Source organism: Micropterus dolomieu, linkage group LG21 (assembly GCF_021292245.1).
Source record: "Micropterus dolomieu isolate WLL.071019.BEF.003 ecotype Adirondacks linkage group LG21, ASM2129224v1, whole genome shotgun sequence".
Taxonomy (NCBI): domain Eukaryota; kingdom Metazoa; phylum Chordata; class Actinopteri; order Centrarchiformes; family Centrarchidae; genus Micropterus; species Micropterus dolomieu.
The window spans coordinates 32,588,130-32,604,441 of NC_060170.1; the positions used below are offsets into that span (position 1 = coordinate 32,588,130).

Consider the following 16,312-nt stretch of genomic DNA (forward strand, 5'->3'; position numbering starts at 1 on the left):
AATTCACAATCACACTCCCTGCAGTGGACGCGCACACACACACACACACACACACACACGTACTTCTATACCTATGAGGATCCTCACTGATGTAATTAATTCCATAGCAACCTTACCCTAACTTTAACCATCACAACTAAATGGCTAACCTAAACCTATACCCTAACCCCTAAAACCAGCCACCTGAAGTTGTGAGGACTGGCCAAAATGTCCTCACTCTATTCGTGTTGCAGTCCTCACTATGTAACACACACACTCTCTCTCTCTCTCTCACACACACACACACACACACACACACACACACACACACACACACACACACACACACACACACACACACACACACACACACCTCATTTAACAGTTACAAAAATCTATACTCTGTGCTTTAATCAATCACCACCTGAGTCTTATCATTCAATCTTACTAAAACCGAGATTATCTGATATGTCAAAGTATTGTCGTTCAAGGGCTTTATGTTACTTTCATTCATCAGACTGTGACAGGATTGGTTTTAGGTTGGTGCTATTAATCATTTTGAAGGAAAAGGTGTCAGCTTTTTTTCACCAAGGTTGGATGACTTCATTTGTACTCCACTTTCAACTGCAGAATATTATATTCTTTATGCGGAAAATTATGATGACTGACTTCCTGACTTTGCCGACAGTAAACAGCAGAAAAGCAGACTCTTAGAGTTACAGATATTACCAATGTCGTTTTATTGTTACTTCCAGTACCTCAAATAATTATATATCAATGTAAACCTACAGTAGATAAAAAGTTACAGGTCCCTACTAACTTCACCCGGCAAGTCTAATTCTGAAGTTTTGTCCCTCAGCTGACAGAGCTATAACTCTGTGTCAGAGGAGAAATGAGTGGACTCGAGCAGCAAACTGACATGGTTCAGGTAGTAACAGATTTCTCACTGTGTCAGAGGTCGTATTAACCCCTCTGCTCTGACCAGGGCATCAGCACCTGCTGAGACGAGAGGCAGAGAGGCAGAAAGGTAACTCTGGATATGGCGGGTTATTGCTTTTTACTGCTCTCTTAGAGCACAACCAGACAGAATGGAGATGGGCGGGAATGAATTAAACAAAATCACTGCAAAGTTACTTCTGTCTTTGGAAATGAGTATATGGAATACCAATATATGAAATGCAGAACTAAAATATTAAAATAATAAACCCCTAACCCCCAAGAAACTCTTTAGTATAGTAATCAGGTATGGATTCTGATGCACCACATAGCAATATAATATAATAATAATACCTACATTTGGTAATTGTCTTGTTCTACAACTGATTATCAGCATTGTGGATTATCAATACTATTCAGTGGGCTATAAGACTATAAAGCTGTGTTTAAAACAACATTAGCAGCTAATACAAAATCAAATCAAGTCAAGTTTATTGTCACCTACACAATCGTATCCAATACAACATCTTGGGAAATTCAATCTTTGCATTTAATCCATCCTAAGTACAACCACCCAGCAACGCAATTATCACAACATCATGTAAGACAGACTGAGGCACTGGGTGGGGATCTCTGGTACTGCCCTAGAATGGTTTTAATCCTACCTGTCAAATAGGAAGTTTTGTGTGTCTGTAAACAACTATGTCTCTTCGTTCTGTCCAGTTAAATATGGTGTGCGTCAGGGGTCGGTCTTAGGACCCATTTTGTTTTCCTTGTATCTGCTTCCCCTTGGACATATTATCCATAAACATGGCATTTCTTTTCATATTTATGCTGATGACACACAAATGTACTTGCCCGTCAGATCCACAGACCCTGGAATGGTGAGTTCACTTAACAACTGCCTTTGTGAAGTTAGAAAATGGATGTCAAATAATTTCCATCAGCTGAACTCAGACAAAACAGAAATCCTGGTCATGGAGTCCCAGCCAGATGGCAAATCAAATACTGCCATCTGCTGGTTCCCTAGTAAATCACATTAAGCCTGTGGCAAAGAACCTTGGTGTTTGGTTTGATATTAATTTAAATTTTGAACAGCACACCACAAAACTTGTTCAATCATGTTTTTATCAACTTAGAAATATAGCAAAAATTCGATCTATGTTAACTTTTAAGGACAGCGAGACCATTTCACACGCCTTCATCTCATCACGCCTGGATTATTGCAACAGCCTTTTTACTTGTTTAACCCAAAAATCTAATGATCGACTCCAGACTGTCCAGAACTCAGCTGCCAGGCTTTTAACCAGAACAAAGAAATACGACCACATTACTCCTATTTTAGCTTCATTACACTGGCTCCCAGTATGTTTTAGAATTGACTTTAAAATTCTATTGATCACTTTTAAAGCTCTTCATGGCCTCTCGCCTTGTTATATTTCGACCTTTTAGTCCCATACGCACCAGCACGTACCTTGAGATCCTCGGGCAGAGGTCTGTTGTCTGTTCCAGAGTCTCGACTGAAAACTAAAGGGGACAGAGCGTTTGCTGTCAGGGCCCCGAGGCTCTGGAACAGCCTGCCCGAGGAAATCAGGTCGGCTGAGTCAACCCTTCTTAAAACATACTTTTATAGGAGAGCCTTTCCCGATCTTATTTGACTTTATTTTATCCCTTTTATTTAATTCTATTTTACTTATATTATATTTATCTTAAACGTGTATTTTAGTTTTTTCAATGTTTTCTTGCTTTTATCTTGTATTGTTTTTGTATTATTGTCTTTTGGGTATTATTGTCGTTACGCTTGTTAAAGCACTTTGTAAACTTGTTTTTGAAAAGTGCTCTACAAATAAAGATTATTATTATTATTATTATATGATTCTGCTTTCAACAGAGAAAAAGGTGTCTGTTGTTTGACTGTTTTTTTATCAAAAACTATTGGTTTGAGTAATATCAGTATGTTTTTCTCTGGAGGATCTATTATCAACTAGTTACTAGGTCAAGGAGTGCAGTGGGTAGCTCGAACACTGATGTGCCACTGGATTGTTTGTCGTGTTGGATTTACCAAGGTCGATACCAAGAATTGCATTATTTATCACAGTCTGCCCGTAATGAATCTGTAACAAATTCTACTTTCAAACTAACCCACTGAAATCCTACAACAGACCAAAAAACAAACTCAATTCCTCCTCCTTCCTCTTATATACCCTTTCAAACATCTCAGTGATCTCTGATACTTTGTTCTGGTCTGCCAGGACATCATTTTCGATCAGTCTTTCTTTATTTACATCTTGAGAGGCGGTAAGTTCTGATGGGGTGGGGTCATTTCTTCCTGCCTTAAATTAAAGGAGCTATAGCCAAGGTCAGCTCTCGAGGATGAGTGCGTGAGTGAGTTCTAAAACCTGAACCACTCTTCTACTACTTCTTTTTTTTATGACGCAAGCCTGCCTGTTTGTCTGGACTAATGATGATGGACTGTAATTTTCTTGTGGTATATACCATTAGCTTCTGCTCTCTGCAAACACATCCTGCAGACACAGGATGCACATTTGCAGTACAACATGTCTTAGCTCTGCTTTCAACTGAGCAATTAGCTGGAAATACAGGGTTGCCAGGGGATTCTGTCGGAGCACAGATTGCTCCAAACCAGCTACAATAAGTTTCATGAGACTGGGGAGAAGTCGGAGAGAAGACCAAAGCAAAAAAGGTGATAGGTGGAATATGAGTCATGTATAAACCTGATGGACAACAATACTCCATCCACTGGCTTTAACTGCTGTCAACATACCAAAATGCGTAGATTTGTGTGATTCCCTATGGCTCAGTAGGCTAATATACATACTATGACGTGCAGAGGCCATGATCCCCTCTGTTGAGTTGAGCAGCTCTGATTCCCTACCGCCTCTTGTTTTTTGTAGCTTAACATTGTGACACAGGTCTGAAAATGAGGAAACCTACGAGGTCACTTTCTTTTGGTGTTTTTTCACTGTACGCTACTACAAAATACAGTAAGTTAGTGTAAAATAGTGATATAGATAATAGTGTGGTGATTACATGACTTGTACAGTATTTGTCAGATTTACATTTTCACTGCGAGATGAACAGCCCACAGTAAAGAAATAACAGCACTGGCCATTTGGTCAAGAGACAACCAACGTATATGTTGTACTAAAATGTGCCCTGTTGTAGTTGCATCTTGAATGTTTGGTTTCTTTTATAGGAATAGTTTGACATTTTGGAAAACATTTATTTGTGTCCCTATCGAGAGTTCAGAAGATTGGTACCACTTTTGTGAGTCAGTGAAATTTGACCAGAACCCAAAACAGTAAGTTTTTACAGTTCATTTACAGTTCAGATGATAGTGAATTGGATTGCGTGGCAGGCAGAATGAGTGAGCAGAGTCCAGTAGCTGGGAGTCTTGGCCGGCAGGCAGGGATGAAGTCCAGGTGTTTGTTGTTCTGCAGACAGAGAAGACAGAGTGGGTTAAGCAGGTAAAACAGATTAACTAGTTTAACCAAGATAACTGTCAGGTATGTCTTTTTACACATGCTATGTGTGACACAACCCAGCTGAGTGTGGATGTGAGGCATTGGTATTTATGGACCTGGTAAGTGGTTTATGGCAATCAGGTGTGGTGATTGCCGATGGCAGACAGGTGCAGGAAAGTTCCAAACCACGAGCCCGGGTTCACGCCTACTTCCACAACTGGAGAGATATAGAGAGACACACATAGACAGACAAAACCAAAACAGACCAAGCATACCACACTCAACGGAAAGTAGGAAATAAACAAAATCACACTCATGCACATACCAGTTGTCACTGGGCAGGGAGTCATGGCATAGGGGTTGTGATATCGTGTCTCTGCATATTTTGTGGCTTTTGGAGAGAACCAGGCTAGCTGTTTCCCCCTGTTTCTACTATGCTAGGCTTAATGCCTCCTTGATATATCTTCATACTTACTGCACAAAAATATGCGTGATATAGATCTTCTCATCTAACTCTCAGATAGAGAGCTAATACAAATAGTTCCCAAAATGTCAAACTATTCCTTGGAAGCGGTTTGAGTATCCAGGATAAAGCACCATATAAATGTAATGCATTATTATTATTATTATTATTATTATTATTATTAACAATTACCACAATCTTCCCCTAACCTTAACCATGTTGTTTTAGGTTCCTTACTTTTACCCACATCATTAAATCAGAATATGCTCATGTGAATCATATGTGTTATGGAAGGCATTGACAAATGGTGGCATACTGGGATACTAATTCGTAGAACACTGCATGGGTAATTTTGGGCCATGTCAAACAACTTCACAACATCATCAATATTATTTTGGTTGAAGGACTTAACCCACATGCGCAAGTTTTCAAATAATGCTTCCACTTACATTTTAATACTCACATTCATATTTAGTATTTCATTTACGTAGTTGTCCAAACATTTAGTCAGGTTTCGCACTGCATTCACAAGAAGCCTGTATTCACAGAGGATGCATGAAATGGCACACCTTTATGCATACACAGACACACACAAGCAGTGTCTGCTTATCCAGTCAGCCCTTCAGTCAGTCAGCTAGCTAACCCTCACTCTGCGTTCATTATTAATCACAGAACTACACTGGGGCACTCTCCAAACGATGTGGGTTGACGGGGAACAAGTCATGATAGAATATGCAATTGTCTGCATAATGCACAGCAGGTGAGGTATGAGGCGCTGATATGCAACACAAATATTGCATGAGGGTTCTGCAGTTATTACTGTCAAGTGCTGGTGGCGGCATCAGCAGCAATGGTGAAGATAATCTACATGTTCCACAGAACCAAGAGCAGAGAAATGTATCTGACTGGGTGCTGTGTAAATACATCTGATTCGATGTGGCTATTGGGAGTATGAAACTCTATCTGCTTGAAGCACGGCCACTGATTTAAATCTACATTTACCCATAGAAGTGCTTTGTTGAATAATACAAACTTCTATACAGCATTGCATTGTTAACCACATTTGCTCCTTAGAGCTGCCAAACACAGGTCTCCAATTATTGAGCAATGTGTCAGCATTGTGTCAGAATTGGTAATTTATCAACACCTCTTTAGCCACAGGAACCCTCGACCACCACCCAGAATAGTAACAGTTACTTACTATTGACCTCTGATCAGCTCCACAGGATCAGCTGGGAGGTTAAGTGCCATTAGCCAAGGGTGGCCGAGCATCATTCATTCTTTTATCATCTTCACTCACCATCAATTTTCCTATTCTCAAACCTGCCAAACCACAGTAAAAACTCACTTACAAGAGCATTGCATCGTGTTAAGCAGAATAAAATGTGTATTAATCACAGTACTACTGTGAGCTGTGACTGTGTGTCGAGATAATTAGTGATGTAAGGGCTCGTCCAGAGCCGGAGAGAGAGACCGAGAGAGACGAGGTGATAACTAATGCGGCTGGGCTTAGCTTCACCTTTGATGTTTGTACCAGAAATCCAAGGTGCTCAGAGCCTATCTGTCCTTGAAGTGAACACACCCTGGAGAGGGAGAGATATTCTAATCCCAGAGCCAGCTAAAACCTGGAGAGGAAAGTTGACTTTGTATCAATTTTTTTCTAACTCACTGTGGGAATCTTCTGATCACAGTTACTGAAACATCGCATTGCTTCACTATTCAGTGATGCATGTTTGGCATGCAGCCAGAGCTGCATCTGGAGATACTTATCATGTGGAGAGCTGTCTATACGTTAAAGCTTATGTAAGTCCATATTTATTTGAATTCATGCAGTTTAAACACATGAAAGTTCAGTTGGCAATTTTTGCTGCTTCAGGTTTTCTCAGGGCTAATGTCTCAGTTTCAGTAAGGAAAAAACCATGAATGTCCAAAATACCGAAGTATAGGACAGCTAACTTTTGCTCTTCAACATTTTTATCAAGAATCTGAACCCCAGTTGCATCTGTGCATAACAGCTAATGATTTGAAATGAACTACTGATGAACTCATTTTGGGAATTGTAGTTTTTTAAATAAATATTGTTGCTTGAAGGATGAGGCAATTTTTAAGGAACCATTACATCCTATTAAACCCATTGTCTTGAAATGAAAGTTGGCCTGCGAGGACGCGTGCATAAAGGAGCGTTTGATTTCATCATCAGTGACATCTTCAAGGGTTCAGTTGATCCAGCGGTTTTGCTGCCAGGCTTTTGTTTTCTCAACCATCAAAGGCACCAGAGCCTCCGGACAGGTTGGCGTGTATGACAGAATGACTCATCCCATGGTATGAAACACTAATTTGTGATACAGTATTGGACACTGGACTTGTTCTTTCTGTGTGTCTGTGATGTCTATTTCTGAGGTGGTGCAGTGTGAATACTAAGCTGACATATTTGTTTGTTAGAGGTATCAAGTAGGTGTTGCCTCATTATTAACAATCAGCAAATAATAACAAAATACTTAGCCTAAAATTATTGTAGCATATAGCAATAGCTGACATATTACTTGGTTTTCCTTGGAGAAATATTACATCTGAGAAATATTGACTAAATGTTTTGTTTTTGGACATCTGCACAACTTGTATCTACACACAGAAGCAGCAAGCTAAGTTCCTCCGGCAAAGACCAAACCATGAGCATTGCCTGGAGCATTCACAGTGAAGGCGTGTCTGGTTCATAAAGGGTCAGGAGTTCACAAATGTATTTTGGGTATAGACCTTATTAAGCTTCGAATGTAATCAGTAAAAATTTGAAATTAATTCTGAAATTTAACTGGTAGCCAGTGAAGGGAGGATAAAATAGGCATGATGTGATCACACTTCCTTGAATCGTTTAGTTCCCTGCTGCCACATTTTGGACCAACTGCAATGGAGGGAGATCTCTAGCTTAAACATGAATAAATGTCCAGTAGTCCAATCAGGATGTAAATAAAAGCATGGATAACTTTCTTCAGATCTGAGCATAGAAAATGTCCAATTCTGTATATGTTTTTTTTGAGTAAAGAAAGCAGGACTACAGCTTTCTTGACTGGAGAATAAAAACTGAGGTCAGGATTTGTAGTCACATGTTTAACATTTATCATGAATCAGCTGCCGATACAGCTGAATATGAGGATCTCAGATTTACTGAGATTTACTGGGCTGGTGATGGTGTAGTGGACGAGAGACTCGGGTTCAATTCCCCACAGTAACATCCACCAATGTCCCCGAGTAAGACACTTAACCCCTAGTTGCTCCAGAGGCGTGCGACCTCTGACATATATAGCAATTGTAAGTCGCTAATAAATGTAAAATGTAAATGTAGAAAATGGTTGGATAGCCAGCAGTTAATGAGATGGACATCACGGCCAAAATTGCCAGGTTTTATGGGTATGGGTCATCGGCATAGAAATTAAATTGCGAACAAAGTCCATAAACAGACAAACAGAAAGCAGAAGCGGGCCTATAAGTGAGCCTTGTGGCACACCACGAGTGATGGACAGTGTCAAGCATTACCAATAGCTACTGTGAGTGTACTATGGTTGAGAGTAGATTATAGTTGTATACCTACTATAATTGTTCAATAAATGTGTCTCTACATTACATAAGAGCCATATTAACAATGCACTGTCAGTGGGTTGGCTAAATACTTATATTCCATGTCCTTGTTTTTTTGTCCACAGATCTCCCCAGGCGGACTGAACAAACGAGTCAACTCTAACAGAGCTGCGCCTATCCTCAGTCTACTTGTGGTCTGACGGCACTCACCGACATCAAAGGTACTCCCACCTCTCTCTCTTATACCTCCAGCCTTCTTTAATCACTTTGTTCAGCTCATCATTGCAGTAATTACATTTCCTGACAGTTTTTTTTTTGGTTTGCAAATCCAAGACTTCACTTTGTCTGTTATCTTTCCTTGAGGGAGCTTCACTTCACTTCACTTCACTTCCCTTCACTTTGTCGCTGAGGTGCCTTGTATGATTTTTATTTCAATACATTCAGGAACTTTTTCCTCTAGGAAATGCGCTCTCATTTCAATAATTCACACAGTTGAATCAGCTCAGGTAAGTGTCAGTTGAAAAGCGGTTTTAGTTCTCTTCACAGTTTTTAGTGTATTTTAGAGCTGAACAGGAGACGATGTTTGTTCTGGTCCAGTTTCTAAAGACAGACTCAACTGTGTAATTGAGTGTTTGAAGTTTGTCGCCTGTTGTGAGATACAACTTGAGACACCTAACTGCAATTTGGATGTCTTGTGTGCTGCAAAAGACTTGCTCTTTTTTGCATGCCTTTGCCTAACAAACAAGACCCAATTTTTTGACATTTCTCTCTTTAAGAAGTAGGGCACAGAGTTTATAATTTATTAATTTAAATACTGACTGATGTTCATGTCTATCAAAGCTTTGTGTATTGCTTTTAGTGTTCAAAATAACCTCTTTGTTGTGTCAGTAATCATTTTGATTGACCTCACAATTAAGAACAGCCTTTTATCTTACATATACCTAGATGCCACTCCACTCTGAACCATGACATTATTACTGTTGGCTGTTTATAATGTAGGAACCGAAACTTATTCTATAGTGTCTGTTCAAGACTTTTTATTCATTTAGCTCACGATTTTATCCAAAGCGACTTACACTGCTATACATGTCAGCGGTCGCACGCCTCTGGAGCAACTAGGGGTTAAGTGTCGTGCTCACAGACACGTGGATATGTCACAGTGGGGAATTGAACCCGTGTCTCTCACACCAAAGGCATGTGTCTTATCCATTGTTCCATCACCACCCGGAAAACCTCAGAATGTAATGCAGTGTTAAAATTTAAAATGGAAGAGAAGGCACCTAAAACCAGATTGCTGATACAGTATTATGTAGCATGTTACCTTTGTGATAAAGATCATATCTTTAAGTCTTAATGAACTGTTCTGTTTCTTCAAAGAGATTAACAAAGACATGTATTTGCATGTAAAAGTATGTGAATGTAGTTGTAGTGTATGTGTGTGTGTTTGCCAGCCTGAAATCCTCCGCATAGCGAGGCGGTTCAAAGAAAAAGGATGAAATAAAATATGGATGGTAAACAACAGCTGCATTTCTTTTCTTCTAGCTGTGAAAGTGATCAGCTATGGACTCCACACACCTCGCTAAGCTTTGCTTATCCTGGCATCACTCAGCAATACCCCTTTGGGCATTAACACTCACTTTAATGTTCCTCAAAGCAACAACGACTGGAATCCTAAATAGAAGGAGGTTCATTTCTGATGACAGTGTATTTCTTTTTTTCCTGTTGAATCGTTTTAAGTCACTTACTGTGTAAGTCCAGTGCTACTTAGAACATTAGATATTTTTTGGAATTGACAATCATTTTTCAGTAACCATTCGTTACATGGTAGCCTGCTGAAAATGGTGAATTTCAGTTAATTCTCTTTGGCAAAGCTTCCACTTATATCCATCGTGCATTGTTTATTTTTTGTAAAGTGAACTGATTAATGGAACACATTTTTTCAAATACAGTTGAAGACTTGATACGGCTTTGCTACACTTACGCTCTTAAAAGGTTTTACCTTTTGGCGACACGTCTTAACGTGCAATTGTCATGTCTGTTATCCAGAGATGAATCAAAGCTTTGTTGTAGGACTAAACTGACTTTTATGTTCATGAGTTGCGCTTTTAAATTGTCGCAAAACTCATAAAAACCATTCCAACATATCAGATTGCCATTATGATGAATCACTTAACTGTCAGTCACTCTCTGTGAGAGCTTTGACAAATTGGACATCTTAACAAAGGAGAGAAATTCTCTTAAGAGCCTGAAACTAGAGGCTCTGAATTGACAGTTGAAGGCAGAACAATATCACCAATTTGCCTTCTAATATGAATCAACAGCAAACACAGGTAGATTGAAGACTGCTTGCACCACCACATCCATGCAAACACAGTAGGGGGAGGAGGAGCAGGTGTTTTTAAGTACCAAACTGTGCCACTGAGAGCTGCGTCCTCAGATGGGCATCAGATGGGTTTAGACAAGGAATTAATTTGAGCTGCAATTACAGCCTCTGGAAAAGGGGCAAATTGGCGGTGAGGCTGGTGCAAGAACCCCACCACCCACCTAGTCCCTAATCAGGTGAATGTTTCTAACTCAATACCGGGCACTGATGGTCACACTCAATTATCCTCATCCTTTACCTACCAATCTGTTCCTCCATCCCCCTAATGACCCCCTACTCAATCTCCTCAAGAAACACGCCACACAGTCTGAGTATCTATAGTCCTTCTTCCTCTCTGCTTAGAGTTCTGATATAGCCTAAGACAAAAGTTAAAGCAATGGTTTACATTTGTGGAAATATGCTAATTTGCTTTAGATGAGAAGCTTGATACTGCTTTTATTTGTGTTCTCTAAATATGAAGCTACAGTCAGCAGCCGGTTAGCTTAGCTTAGCACAAAGACTGGAAATGGGGAAACAGCGAATATTGCTCTGTTCAAAGGTAATGAATTCCACCTGCCAGCTCTCTAAACATGTCATATCTTGTTTGTTTGATCCGTAGTTACTGCGTCCAGCGAAGTCGTTTTTACAATTGTTTTTGTGCGGATTAAACAAACACTATATAGCATGTTAATTAGTAAGCTTTAGGCCTAGAGGTGCAATTTGTTTTTCTTTTGGACAGATCCAGGCTAGTCATTTAAGCTAGGTTAGCAAAACTAGTCGACTAGTCGACTAATCATTGCAGCTCTACAAGACACATAAACTGCAAAGCATGAAGGGTTTAACACTAAGTCCTTAGGTTCTCTTTACAGATGTAGGGTGGCCTTGTGGTTAAAGCTGCACTTGGGATCTTTCCACATTGGTGGTTTCAAATGGAAGTGAGAGGTAACAAACATATATTTATTTATATAATATACATATCAACCAGCCCAGTTTGTGATTCTTTTCACCAGAGGATACCAAAGGAGACAAAAGATCAAATGTTGGTCATTCCAGCTAGCTCTGGTCAGAGTGCTTGTGTGTTGCTCATGGCAGAAAAGTTTCCATATAAACATTACAAAAATAGGACATTCTTCTCTGTTGCAGCCCTATTTTTGTGATTTAGTTGTGGTGTCATATTGTAAGATAACTAGACCTAGCTGTTTTCTTATTTAAAGCTATTCTAGAGAATAACATCACTTAAATGCTTGCCAGTTTACTATAAGAGGGGTATGATAGAAGAGGGTCTTGTCATTGGAAGATTTGTTTTAGGGGAGTCCAAGGAACCTGATGAATAAGGTGCCGTGGATTTATTACTGGATTTTCCATCAAGCCTTTGAAGTGAGCAAACGCTGTATCTCATCTGCAGATCCACTCTCAAAATTGTGGCCGTGTGTGGATATATTTATTACTGGTCTATTTTTAGAGCTGGGGCTTTGTAGTGAAGAGCATTTATACTTGAGGAAAAGCCTTGCAGCAGCACCAGTGAAGCTGGTAGTGAGGTGCTGCATTAACTCCACACGTGGAGTATGAGCCTGATTTTCCTTTTAATTAAAGATGTTTATGCCTAGAGTAGTCCAATCTAACACACTTCCCTTTGTGGAATTAATTAAACATTTTCCTTTTTTAAATCTCATCTCTTTGATTAGTGATCATCCTCCACTCATAAACCTTCAGTAGTGGCATACACCAATGACACTGCTGCCCTTGGAGTTGTACTTTGATATGTTTTCATCATATAAAGTTTGGACTATCTAGGACTATCTGTGTAATTGATGCTGGGTTGTGACTCAGGCCATTAGCAAACATATGGAAGATTTTATGGACAACAATCCACAAATGTGTACTATGATGCACCAATATTTCACTATCTACAAATATTTTTACATTTGTGATGTGTAAAATCATATCCACAAAAACACAGCGTTACTTCTACACACAAAACAGTTTTTGCACATTTGCAGATTGCTTTCTGTCAATTTGCGGGTCATGTTACATTTGTAACTTCCTTTTTACACATTTGTGGAATTTTGTCCAATGTGTACTGCGGAGATCTATCTCACTACCCAAAACATGTATTTTTACATTTGTGTTGTGCAAAATTATGTCCACAAAAATACAGAACAAAAAGCTGAACAAAAGCTTTAAAAAACAGGGCTGGGATCATTTCCAGCCTGTTCTCACTCAAGTCGTCACATGTGGACACTTGGTTAAGACCCCTTGGTGTCACTTTCTAAGGCATTGAGTACCCGTTTACTGTAATTTTTTAATGCTAAAAGCATTATATGTCATGTCAATGTTGGGATATATATATATATATATATATAGAAAAAGTGATGAAGTCTGCGTAGGGAAGTGGTTGGGGTGGATGGAAGGGTCAAAAAAACACTGGACTTTCATGCCACGTGAAACCAATAGTCACAGTTAACTTCTAGTTAACTTAAGCTACAGATTCGTCATTTATGTAACTGACTTAACTTAACTAACTAATTAACTTAACTTATATAACTAGCATACTTATATCACTATCATACTTATTTTAACCCAAACTATTTTCCTAAATCTAACCAAGTAGGTGCCTAAACCTGACCAAACCTTTCACAATGTTAACCATGTGTTTTAGTTTGAAAGTCTAACCGGATGTTGCACATTCATTAATACTAACTTGACTGCACATAGCATTTTGTTGTAAACTTGACTGTGGAGCCCTGCACAGCCAATTGATGCTAAAGGGTACCAGGTGTGTTAAAAAGTAATGCCAAGTGGTCTTGACCAAGCGTGCATATGTGACGACTTGGGGAGAGAGAACGTGTTGGCATTTCAATACTTACTTCATTACTGCCATCTCACCACAGTTTTATTTATATATATATATATATATATATATATATATATAAATTTGCATCAGTGCAGACAAAAAACACACACACATAAGTAGATAAAGCACTTGTGCCAGCACCGTCTTTTTGGCAAGGGGAATTCTTCAGATGCCCCTCCCTGTGCTATTTTAAGTAGGCCCAGAAGTTGGTGTTTAATGATAAGCTGTGGGGCGTAGCTGACATGCCTGCCATATTATTCCCTTTATGACTCAGGAAGCAATGGTTACGTTACCCCCCAACCCTCTAGGGTTGTGACTCATTATAGTCCGTCACTAAGTATGTCCAATCAACATGGCTTATGGCACCCTATTGCTGTCGGTTATCTCAAGTAGTGGATAACTTTGAAAATAGACATGGATTCTATTTTTGCAAGTAGTCATTACCCAGTGCTGTTTCCATGTTGAAACTAAATCACCAGCTGATCACTATAAACTCCTGCCAGTCAGGAATATTTAAGTGAGAACAACGTTTCAAAATGGTAGATTCCTGATTTGAGAGTGAAAACACAGACTAAGTAATGAGAGATCATTTCCCACATATGGCTAAAGAAACCAAAATGAACATGGATGTGGAGTACAAGTTTGAAAACACAGGCTTGTCAGCATGTATTGCTCTGTGAGGAAGAGTGAAGGAAGAGTCGTGTCAGATGAGACTCCGCTCCAGATAAATAAATGATCAGCGTGCAACAAACATCAAAGAGGGATTGTGTGCTTCAAAGGGAATAAGGGCCTCACACTCACCAGGTCCTATAGTGAAGAATGAATCCTGTGTATGCACACACATACACACACTTAGACACACACACTGTTTCTGTAATCCGACCTGTTTGAGATTCTAATGGTTGCATCTGCATTGATCATACCCCGCTGAGCCAAACCACCTCTCCTCAATCTTTGTCTGTTTTGGCGGCAAGATCAGCTTTTTGTTTTGATATAAAGAATTCCTCCTGACTCAGCGTCCTTTCTTGGTTTTTGTTCCTTCTCGTTTAACCTTCTGGTGTCTAAATAACCACTCACCTTACATTTTGTTTTAAAGCCCTAATTCCTAATCACAATATCTGAGACAGATTGGACACAAAGATTCATCTCACCACAGTCTTTCTTTGTTTCTAAAATGATGCTCACTGACCTAAGTTGACTACGGGATGGCTGCTGCCTTGTGTTGTGACTGATTTTTCGGCTGATTGCTTGACAAATGTGTCTCTGACTGAGCAGTCCGGTCCAAGGCCAGAACACATGTCACATCCAAATACAAAAGGACACATCACTTGCGCTGTGTCTGTGAGATCTGTTAGTGTACAGTGTTTTGTAAAATAGACATGGCCTGAATTAAGCCAAAGATCTCTGCTCAGTATGTATCCTATCTTCTGCATGTAAACATGTAAATTAAACGAAAGTGTAATTTTTACTCTGCACCATGAAAAATTAGATTCGACAGGTGCTCTCTCATCAAGACAGGATTAAAATGTTCATTTGCATTTGATAACTCCAAAACTTCAGATTTACTTGATATAGGAAGTATCGTGCCCTTTGTGTGTAGAGGCAATAAGTTAGTGTGGAGGTCAGCTTGCTGGATAAGCATGCAGTGGAACTGACTCTTGGGGTCCGGGTCCCTGGGTAGCTGCCCACTTTGCCAGGTTGATAATATGTACAATGAAAACAGTGAAGAGCATTCACATTTTCTAAAGAGATATATGGTGAGAAAACTATGGATGTTTATTTTGAAATGTGTATAGAGGATACTGTGCTAATTTTCAAATACTTTTTTGCACCTGTTTCATCATCATTATATAGTCAAATACAACCCAGTCAGAAGAACCGTATGCTGTTTCATTTCTGTTTTAACCTCTGGCTGTTTCTCTTTTGTCTTCTCTTTGTTTTTCTTTCCCCTCTCTCCCAGCTCTCCGTTCTTCTTGCTGTCTCATCCATCTGCTTCTGTTAGAGTGGGGGATGTCTGTTTTCTAACACCTCTCAGCCTGCTTATCTACTAGGTCTGTATTGCTGTGGATTGGTATTTCCAACCCCATTTGTTATTGTGCCGTCAACCCCCTTGATATCACACCACCATCAGTTATGGATATCAGGGTGCGTGTGACAGTGATACGCACTGTGGCTTGCAACTGTTATCTAGAAATCATGATTGTTTATGATATACTCTCTGTGTGTGTGTGTGAGATACCAGGCCTGGGTGTCTGTATGGCTGGCTGTGGAAAGCTTGCATGTGTTGGATTTGTGCCTGCAACAGTGCTTGTGTGTCAGAATGCATTATGGCTATGTGCATGACTATATCCAATGACAAGGCCATTCCTCCACACTGGCTGTGATTGTCCATTTGTAGGGGTGAGATCATTCCTTTCCACCTTTTGGTGGTCCAGAAACAAGAATCGTTGTTTTTGTGTGTGCACTTTGCTCTTTCATTCCCTCTGTTGTACTTGCAATTGGTGGCTCATATTTCTATTTTGCTGCACTAATGTTCCTGCAAATCTGTATTGATTTTGTTCCTATGGTGCCAGGATGGTGTTAATTACAAGAAATGCTCAAACCTTCTGCAAGAAAAAACACAATTGGCACTCAGAGGAGAGGTCCTCCTAATGTCTTTG

At 39.6% G+C, this 16,312-nt stretch overlaps 1 protein-coding gene across 1 annotated transcript in view; it reads left to right on the plus strand.

Annotated features, from left to right (window-relative positions):
* The first annotated feature begins 8,568 nt into the window (after positions 1–8,568).
* The window catches only part of arvcfb (ARVCF delta catenin family member b), a 144,956-nt gene continuing 137,212 nt past the window's right edge, over positions 8,569–16,312 (plus strand). Inside the window, exon 1 of the mRNA XM_046035424.1 lies at positions 8,569–8,657. The gene's annotated coding sequence lies outside the window, so the exon portion shown is untranslated. The remainder of the gene's footprint in view (positions 8,658–16,312) is intronic.